We start from the raw sequence: 10,601 nt of genomic DNA, 5'->3' as shown, positions 1-10,601 counted from the left end.
GTCTGTGTGAACACACCCTGTATCTGCTCACACAGGTCAGACACACAGACCGTATATACATATATATATATATATATATATATATATAAAGAAGAGCAGAAACTACAGACTACAGCCTTGAACTATTAAAAAAATGCATTGGATGTTTTTTTTTTAACGTCCTCAACCTATTGACTATGGTCCAGTATTACTGTGACCACCACCCTGGGACTCGACCTCTGTACCTGATCCTCTGTACATACACAAAACTCACTAGGTTTCTTTCATGCAGCAGGGTTCCTGCATATTTAAATCGCTCACCAGGTGGTGCTGTGGCGATGGAACTATTCTCTAATATGAACGAATCAGGGAATATTTGACATTCCATCTTAATAATAATTACAGAAAAAAGGTATTAAATATTAAAGTCACAGACTCCAAACCCAGAAAGTGCCTTAACACGGGTTATAATAAACGGTCTGATGTCTGAGTGTGGAGGACGTCACCACGGGCCTCGTGCTGAGTCATGTGACGTGTCATTGTGTGTGTTGTTGTCATGACTGCTCAGAGAGCTCCACACTCGTCTCCTGAATGAATGAACACACAAACACACACACACACAGATACACTTCCTATTGGTCTACCTACTGTGTGACTCAGTGACTGACCCTCAGACTGGACTGTGTGGACGTATGAATGGGGACGTGTCGTTTNAGGATTGGACACGTGTGTGTGTGTGTGTGTGTCCTGCTCTGTTTGCCCTTTTTTTCCAGCTACATGAGTTGTGTACAATTCATCTACATTAGCAGGAGATTAACCTGCTCACCTCACACATCCATCAGCGGTGCACACACACACACACACACACACACGTGTACTGCTTTAGGCAAAGGCAGAGCAGACTCCCACTCATGTACATGCCCAGTGGTGAACTGCTGCCACTGCAGTAAAGACCTTGACATCTTTCACCAAGTTCACAGTTATATATAAGTACAGGACAGGGTCCAGTGAGCACAGACATCACAGACATCACAGACATCCATCTTCAACCCCACAGTCAACGACCTTTAATATGTACAGTGTATATAGGACTGTGTCCCACATTATTCTCTCAGATAAGAAGATGAGAAAAGTTTGTTAGAATCCTGGGAAAGTTTCAACCAAAGACGGAAGACGTCTGGTTATAAAACTAAAGTCAAACTGTAGCCAAAATGTGAGTTAGATTATTTGATCTCAATTAAAATAGTCAAAATTAACATTAATTGTGCTTGTTAATTTGTGAAAATAATTAATTCCACATTTTTAGTGTGTGAAAAATGAAAATTAATCATGATTAATCATGGTTATTTCACAGCTACCCTGTGATTAATCAGATGAAACATTTTTATGTTTAATTTACTTTATGTAAATATAACAAAAGAGTTAATACTTGGCTAAGAATTAGGAAAATTAATATATATTCAGTAGCATGAGTAAAAATTAGTTCTTAAAATATAAAAAATAAGAAAAACCAAACATTTCAAACCAAACTCTTCATTGAGGGAAAAAAAAAAGTAAGAGTATTTTGTTAAACAATACAGACTTTGATTGCTGCAAATTATTGTTCTATTACGTTTCTCTAATGAGTTGGAAAATGTTTCTGCTGCTGCAATAAATGTGAAAACAAAGCTGAGGGACCGGCTCCAGAAGTGCACTTAAAAACCAAACCAACTCCACAGAGCAGCAGTCGGTGGTGCACGACGCTGCTGTTTGTTCACTCTGGTAAATAAAAGAAGCATCATTGTCTTGGTCCGCTCCACTTTGGGTTCTCATTAAACAGAATGGGGAAAAAAAAAATGTTTTCTTTACTAACATTTACAGAAGCCTATTTGTTGAGTTAATAAATAAATGTCTGGTTGGAACATGAACATGGACATGGACATGTCAAATAAGTCAACAACGAGGAGAGAGCAGCTTCAACCAAGTGTGGAAAAAAATGAGGTAAAAATGTAAAAAAAACAAGACATAAAAATCAGATTAGATACACTCAGTTATCTGCAGCTTTACTACCATAGTTACATACAGGGTAACTTTTACCTTTGGGTATTTGTGTAGTATTTGTTGGATCAAACTTTAGTTGGTAGAAAGGGCAGAACCACAAGGAGAAAACAAGGAGAGTGATGGTTGTGTTGGTAAACCAAGAGAGATCAGACTGAAGAAAGTACCAGACCAAGGCAAAGGGAGCAGGGGAGACGGAGGGGGAGACAGAGAGGGAGACGGAGGGGGAGACGGAGGGGGAGACGGAGGGGGAGACGGAGGGGGAGACAGAGAGGGAGACGGAGGGGGAGACGGAGGGGGAGACAGAGAGGGAGACGGAGGGGGAGACGGAGGGGGAGACGGAGGGGGAGACAGAGAGGGAGACGGAGGGGGAGACGGAGGGGGAGACAGAGAGGGAGACGGAGGGGGAGACAGAGAGGGAGACGGAGGGGGAGACAGAGGGGGAGAGAAGAAATGGTGCAGGGAATGAGTGAGGATGAGGGATGGAGGGATTTAGGGACTGGGGGAATAGAGAGAGAGAGAGAGAGAGAGAGAGACAGAGAGGCATTGTACTGAGTGTCAGTGTTTGCATTGGTTTCCACGGCAACTGCAGGAGACCAGGATGATAAGTTAACCAGATGGTTAGACCGCAAGCCCATGAGTCCATGTGTGTGTGTGTGTGTGTGTGTGTGTGATGGGGTCTGTTACGATTTCAAATCTGATGTTTTTATTTTTCTAATTGTATTTAGTGTTAAATCAATCCAATAACCTGGTTAGAAATCAGTATTCTTCTCTGAAATTTCCACTTTTATAAATTCAACTATGGTTTTTTCCCCCCTCCACTTCTTTTCTTGTTTCTTTTTCCTCTCAGGCGTCTTTTGGTACACTCCCTTACTGCAATGCTTATTAATGCGAGATGTGTGGCCAACGCCAAAGTGTGTGTGTGTGTGTGTGGTGTGTGTTTCAGAGAGTACAGGGCACTGTCAAGGCCAACTAGAAAGAGAATTTTATCAGTTTAATTTAAAAGTGAGAGAAGGTGTGTATACGTACGTGTGTGTGTGTGTGTGTGGGTGGGGGAGAGGGGGAGGGGTCCAGAGGAGATGAAAGAAGAAACTTTTTTTCCCTTTTATGAAGATTAATTTTTACAACCTGAAGGCCTGGAGCAGGGAGGAACAATGAAACTCAGGGTGAAGTGGGGAGGAAGGGGGAGGAGAGGAGTGAGGACCAAGAGAGAAGAGAGAACGTGAAGGACACTCATCATGAAAAGCTAATATGTCAGAAATATGAAGTCAGTGCAGAGAGCAGCAGAGTCTCCAGACTAAAAACACAGTCAGGAAAACGCTTCACTTTCCTCCTCTTCTTCTTCAAGGTAAATATGAACTGTGTTAAAGGAGGAAATGTCTGATTACTGCAGCTAGAAACGACCAGTGGGGAGAAACAGAAGAAACAGTTTGGACCCCCCCAAACCCCCGCTCCCCCTACAGGTGTTTCAGGAAATAGCACTGAAAATATGGTGACACAAGGAAGAGGTTTGAAACCAAGAAGTCCAAGAAACAGGTGGATAAATCAAAGTTAACCTTCAAACTTGGAATGAGGAACTTATTCACAAAGAAATTATAAAAGAATGAAACAAATAATAAAAATAATAACTTTCCAAAAAGTGTATTAAGACCCACAGAGGTTTTAATGGATGTTTTCACATGTGTGTGTTCTCTGAGTCATAACATTAAATCTGACACACACTGACAGAAACATGTTTGTGTTTCTACAGCATGAAGTGAATAAAGAAAACTTCATTTTAATCATGAATAATTATAATTCAGACTTTGAGTGTTTCCAGTTCTCCAATCCTCCGGTGTCAGACACACAGGTGAAAACACACAGTAAAAACCAGGTTTTTCATAAATGCAGAAACTTTAATAAAAGACTGTATACACACACACATATATAAGTGTGCTGGTCAGATGCCAGCAGACATGCAGTGAAAGGAACTTTGTCTGCAGGAAAATGAAGTCAGGTTTTGGACGGGAGTGAAAGAGGGAGGAGAGTAAAAAAAAAAGACAATCAAAGCTGGAGTATGGAGGAGAGGCTGCATGAAGCTGGGCATCAGAGACATTAAACAGTCGAGATGATGTGTGTGTGTGTGTGTGTGTGTGTGTGTGTACAGGTAAGGAACGAGGGGAGAGAGGGAGGATGATGCAAGGGAGGAACAGGGAGAGTCTGACAGAGAGGTAACTGGAAGATATGTGGAGATAAGGAAGAGGAGAAATAAATTGCACGCAGAGATAAAGGGGTGGCAGGGGGGGAGGAGTAGGAGGAGAGGGGGGGGGGGGAGGGGGGGCTGCCGGGAAACAGAGAGAGTGTGTGTTAGCAGTATGGCAGCAGTAGCACCAACATTCCAGGCTGAACAGATCAGCTGGCCAGAGGAGAAAGACAAACACAGGAGAGGAAACCACGTCTAGACTTCTGCTGGTCACACACACACACACACACACACATCTGTTCTCTCACACACACACACAGAGACAAAGTGAGGATACATACACACTTCACAGACACATCAACCTGCTAGTTAGACAAGGTGGGCGACTGCCAGGCTGTGCCAAGAACCTGGTGGAGGAGGAGGAGGAGGAGGAGGAAGAAAGAGTGGAAAAAAGGGAGGAGCAGAGATAGGAGAAGTGAGAAACGTCTGGAGAGGAGTGATGAAAGGTCCAGGGGTGAGAGTCAGCTTTGAGTTTCTAAAGAAAATCAGTCTGTACAAGAGTAACATCTGTTCTGATTAGTCCTGAATCCAGGACTTTGTTGATCTCAGTGTCAAACTGGAACCAAAAAAATAAAATTCTATTTCAGACTTCCTGTCATTAATATTTCATCTGTCGACTCCAGAGATTTTCTCTCATAACAGCTGCAGCCAAGCTGTTCAGGTGTTCAAACCCCCACTCCCTCCAACACAGTCATATTTCATCTACAGTTACTGATGGAGCCTCGATCACATGTCGTAGTTACAGATCATCAACGTGTAGTTCTCTGTTCTAACTTTCTGGAGCATGTTGAAGTTCATTCATTTACATCTAACTGGTTAGATATTAGTGGCGCTTTGGCCTAGAGGCAATGTCTCTGTCTTTGGTGTGGAACCTCAGGGTTCACCTCCTGCGCAAGTTCGAATCCCGGTTAGGGTGGTTAATACGCATCAGTGGACTCACCACCCGCAGGAAGGTTTGGGGGGTTGGTACGGTGCAATGTGATTTGGGTGGCGACTGCTGCCCCCGCGACCTGGTAACGGATAAGCGGATGAAAATGGATGGATGGATGGATGGTTAGATATTAGAAATAACACCTAAAACTTTTTTTTTCTTTTTACAATGCATTCAATTAAAGACGGACTAGTTCCGATGACAAATGTGCCAACGTTTCTGAGAACAAGCAGACAGAAAAGTAGGACAAATCTGGATAGAAAAGAGGAAAAAACGAGCGAGGAGAAAAATACTTTTTAGTTTATTCCATCAGAATATATTCAGTGTTCTTGGTTTGTATGAGTGTTTGATGGTGAACTGGGCTGTGAAAGGAGTTTCTAAATTATGAATTTTATATATTTATAAGATAAAAGTAAGAGACGCACGGAGGATGGAAAAGAAAAAAAAAAAAACCCTGATGCGACAGTCACCTGTGATTCACACTTGTCACACACACACACACACACACACGGCCTGCTCTGTTTCCAGGGATGAGCCGGTGTAGACAGATAGTTTATTGATAAATGGAGACTCTTCCTCACTCTCCCCTCATATTCTGATGTGTTAGGTTTATGGAAATCCATTCAAGGTGTCACCACAGGACGCTGAGCTATTTATGAGAATGTGGCCGAAAACTTCCCGACAACAAACCTGAGGCAGAGATGATTTAGGGGGAAGCTCCCGTTCCCTTTTACAGTCCCTGCGTCTGAGCCACAGTATTACACACTACATCACGGCTGTTTACAAACCCATGATGCACTGCAGCACGACCCGTGACGAGAGTTCATTTTCATATTTTATGGAAACGTGAAGCACAAATCACATCATGTCAGGTGCTTCTCAGAAACACCAGGTTTTTCCCAGTGTGACTTTGTTCATCTTCTCTCTAATCTAACTTTAATCATCAGGGAAGCACTTTCACACTCGTCTTTAACTCAGTCAACACATTTCCAAATCACTTTCAAGCCCGGCTGAGTCACAGAAGGACTTAAGTCATTTTTTCCAACTCCTTCTCAAATTTGGTTTTATGCTTGATCACTGTCACGTTGAAAAATGCTTCCTGGTCCCGGAGACGAGATGTTTTTCAATTTTCAGCAGCTGAAGGATTCTCCTGCTCCGTCTGGATCAATTCATTACCGTTCCTCCTGCACACAGCCTCCGTGAAGACACACCAGTGTGTTTGAACACTCACAACAGAACAGTTTTATACAAGACTAATTTTCCACAGATCAGCAGCCGGTGTTTAAGCTCTCTGACAGAAAGTTTAGACATGAGAAGAAAACAAAATCAATAAATATCTAAATATTCTGAGTAGTCCAGTATTTGGCAGGATTTGGACTCTCATTGGTCCCCAGGAAATTTAAGTTTGAGATTTGGGTCACACACTTTCACCAAGTTTCTTTTCTAAAAAAAAAAAAATCCTAATAACCTTTGACCTCTTCTCACACCTTCCAGCCATAAACTCTAACATATTTCTAAATGATTTTCCTCATTCAGTGTATACAGGACGTCTTATTATAAGCGACAGACAACAAGTGATACATATACACAACATATTTCTAAATTATTTTCCTCATTCAGTGTATACAGGACTTCTTATTATAAGCGACAGACAACAAGTGCAAACCTCTCCCTCTTGTGTCACCTCCTCCTCCCATCACTCGTCTCCCCCTCTCTCCCACCAATGACATTACCGTTCCCTTCCACTTCATCCATTATCCCTCTTTAAAACTCCCTCTCTGCTCACGTCTAGTCCTGTCCGTCCTGATCGTCCTCTCAGACGTGGCCCACAAACCCAGCCCAACGTGGAGATAACGTGCAGCACACAACGTTCCTCACACCAGATGAGTTTCCAAAAAGAGCCAGGAGCTATTTGGTTTTCACTAAGGCCTGCAAAGTCTTCAAATATGTTTTTGTTTCTGTTGTTGTTGGAATATTTTTGAATCAAATGTTCTTGCGTCATCACAGTAAACACTCAATTACGGCTGGTACAAAGCGTGTTTACTTCTCCTCCCTGTATTGCTACCAGGTCCGCAGTGTTTGTTTTTACGTGTTTTCTTCGAAGGGATTACCTAAGAAAATATGTCAACATGTCTGTCGTAATCAAAACCAACCGAGGAAGAGAAAGTAATCATCGGCATCTGTTACTCAAACCTGCTGAGGAAAATATCAAATTATATCAGCGTTCAAAGAATTTCAATAAAGCCGGTTTGAGTCACTTACAAAATCATTTTGGGATAAATTCTAATCAACACCACTCACTGGATTACCACGCACGCTGTTCCAGTCATTTACTGCATGTGTGGCACCACAGAATCATCAATTATGAGCTTAATGGTGCAACGCCATCATTTATGACGCAGACTTGAATTGTTTTCCACACATTTGCAACCAGAATCAGAAGAATGGGATTAGTCTGATCAGGCCTCCTCCTCAGACTCTTCCTCCTCAGACTCCTCCTCCTCCTCCGACTCCTGCTGCTGCTTCAACATCTCTGGACTACAACTGACTGTTGTATTCCACAGGAATACAACACTGGACCAACAGGCGACCGTTACAGTGTAAGGAAACACTGACGTGAAAACGTGGTAAAAAAAATAAAAACAATAATAATTAAGTGAACAGTGGGCAGCAGTGTGTGGGTAAAAAACAATTATAGTCTTTATAACACAGGGATATTAACCCATCACCAAAGTGAACAGTGGGCAGCAGTGTGTGGGCAGTGGGCCAGGCTCAGAGCTCCTCAGTGGTAACTTGGCAGCTGGTGGACTCAAACCTGAAGCCTTCCAGACCTAAGGCCACTTCCTTAACCACTAAGCCACTCCTCCAGCAGACAGACAACAGTTGTTGTGTGACTGAGGACGGAGTCTCCCACAGCAGCCGGCCTCAGCACAGACATGAACGATATAGGAACAACAGCAGGACTCACCGGAGACGTGGACGTGGGTCAGAGGTTCTGCTGCTGCTGCTGCTGCTGCTGGGTCACCATGGTTAGAATTCTTGAAAGGCCCTGAAGTGAAACAACCGTCGTTGTCAGTCCATGTTGACTGTCTGTTGTTGTCAGTTTATTCCACAGTCCAGCTCTTCAGGCTCCTCATTTTGACCTCTTTAATAAAATAAATAAATAAATACAATTAAAAAAAAATAAAAATTCCTTGAAATTTCGTCATGCAATTGTAATCCAGACCAAACTGTAGATGAATACTAACACATCAGTGCCCCCTACAGTATGTGGCAGTTAACGACACACACCTGTGTTTGGTAATCAACTGATTAGGAACACCTGCTGAGATGACATCACCACTGACTCCTCCCACCACTTCCTAGTAAGTTTTGATTGGTTGACCTTAATTTTAAAAAATGTTGATATTTATTTATATATATTATTTTTTTTAAAAAGCAGAACTTTTATTATTATTATTATTTTTCACAAAGTGGCGGCCGGTGACTAATATTCCATGAAGGTCTGAGCCAAAACAACTGAACACAGACAGCAGGATACCAGTGCTGTGAGATAGATTAAAACTGAACATGTAAACACATCACTGAATCATAGTTACAGATTTTTACACACAGATGATACACTAGTGACCCCTTGTGGCAGATGTGCACAGCTGCTCAGCTTGTGGCGACAAAATAATCGACTTTAAGCCACTGGATTCTGTTCTGTTTTATATGTGGCATGTTGTGGTGAGTTTTAAACACACACGTTATTAAAAAGAAGTGATTATTGTTTATTTTTTAAATATATTTATTTAAAAAATACAAGGGTTTGGGCGCCCTCTATAGGCCAGCCGTGGCTGTGTGTATATAAACAGGAGACTTTTTTTGTAACTTACATTAAAATAATGAGCCTTATGTTTCCAGGCTCATTCACAGACAGACATACGTCACCAGTATAACCCACAGTAGCCGACCAGAAAAATCATTGTATGATTAGTGGTATGAACTTCGCTAGCCCGTTGACCAGAAAAATCATTGCTAGTGGTATGAACTTCGCTAGCCCGTAAAAATAAAATAAATTACACAAGTATGTGAAAAAAGTAGTGGCTAATAGTCCAGAAATTACGGTAATCTGTGAAACTATGTGACCTAGCGTTACATTATCGGCCTATGACAGTCAAGATTCACAGCTGTCAACATCTGCTCTGATGCTGCACAGCACCGTGGAACTCCAGTACCAGTGTGTGGACCGCTCGTACTGCACATGTGAATTTGACTGACTGGACCCGGCCCACACTGATAGTACCCCAAACTGCAGCATGTGTTACTTCCACGTACAACCATAACAGGCAGCAGTGCCAAGGCTGGCTTTCTGAAGGCTGAATGTGTGTGTGGTCTCTGCAGACGGGGCCTACCGCCCACTCCCCTGACACCGGGGTGAGATATGAAGAGAGACAGAGCTCTGTGCAGGAAATATCCATGTGTTGACAAGCTGAAACGCACACTCACACTGTGTGTTCCTCCCTTTCCTCTCGCTCCTCTGTCTCCCCGCCATCTGCTCCCCACCTTTCTGTTACACTCTCCTCCGAGGGAGAGACCTTTGGCCAGCTGAAAACACACAGTGTTTTATCTGTATCAAAACTGAGTGGGTTAGGTGTTAGTATGGTGATGCCTCTGTGTGGAGGATGAGAGTAAATTATAGGAGTTTAAATACTCACCTCAGCTTCACGTCAGTACGAGCTGAATCATCTGATGTATATTTGACTTATGTGGAGCCAAAACCCAGTGACCTGAGATAAACATTGACAAACGAGTGTTTGATTAGAATTCTATTTATATATATATATATATATATATATATATATAAAACCCAGGATCCCCAGGTTGACAAACATCTGCACCAGTTGAAGACATTTGAAGTCTTCGTGTTGGTTGGTACAAAAATGTCTTGGTCTCAAAATTTCGTACCAGTTGTGAACAGAGTCATATGGTGCGTGACAGAGGAAGTAGAATCAGAGGACGACAGTAAGTAGGGAGTGCAACAAAACAACAGAGAGGGGGGGGGCGCTGACACAGCAGGTCTGGACGACAGAGAGTGAGGAGAGGTTGATGGAACTGTGGCAGGAAAACAAGTGCATTTATAATGTTAGCTGCAGTACAGACTAGAGAGAGGGCCGTGTTCAGCTGGTGTCTGTAGTCTGTAGTCTGTAGTCCCTCATGACCCACACGTGTGAAGTGTGTGTTCCCCAGTCTTTTAGAACTCTGTGTGTGTGTGTGACCGTGGACAGTGTCTGTTCTTCTCTGGTCAAAGACATTTCAACCTTCACTTCCTGGTTAAATGGAGGCTACAGGTAACTCAAGCTGATCTCCTCAGAGGCCAATCTTGAGGTAACATTTCTCCCTGAAGAGAGGGGGATGATGGGGGAGACA

General features: G+C 42.8%; 1 protein-coding gene across 1 annotated transcript in view; it reads right to left on the bottom strand.

Moving 5' to 3' along the window:
- The window catches only part of trps1 (trichorhinophalangeal syndrome I), a 201,081-nt gene that overhangs the window by 185,031 nt on the left and 5,449 nt on the right, over window positions 1–10,601 (bottom strand). The window contains exons 4-6 of the mRNA XM_025064881.1: window positions 9,890–9,961; window positions 9,681–9,779; window positions 8,158–8,334 (exon numbers count right to left, since the gene is read on the bottom strand). The gene's annotated coding sequence lies outside the window, so the exon portion shown is untranslated. The remainder of the gene's footprint in view (window positions 1–8,157; window positions 8,335–9,680; window positions 9,780–9,889; window positions 9,962–10,601) is intronic.

Source organism: Cynoglossus semilaevis, chromosome 18, assembly GCF_000523025.1.
Source record: "Cynoglossus semilaevis isolate Cse_v1.0 chromosome 18, Cse_v1.0, whole genome shotgun sequence".
Lineage (NCBI taxonomy): Eukaryota > Metazoa > Chordata > Actinopteri > Pleuronectiformes > Cynoglossidae > Cynoglossus > Cynoglossus semilaevis.
This window is presented reverse-complemented; position numbering and strand designations above follow the sequence as displayed.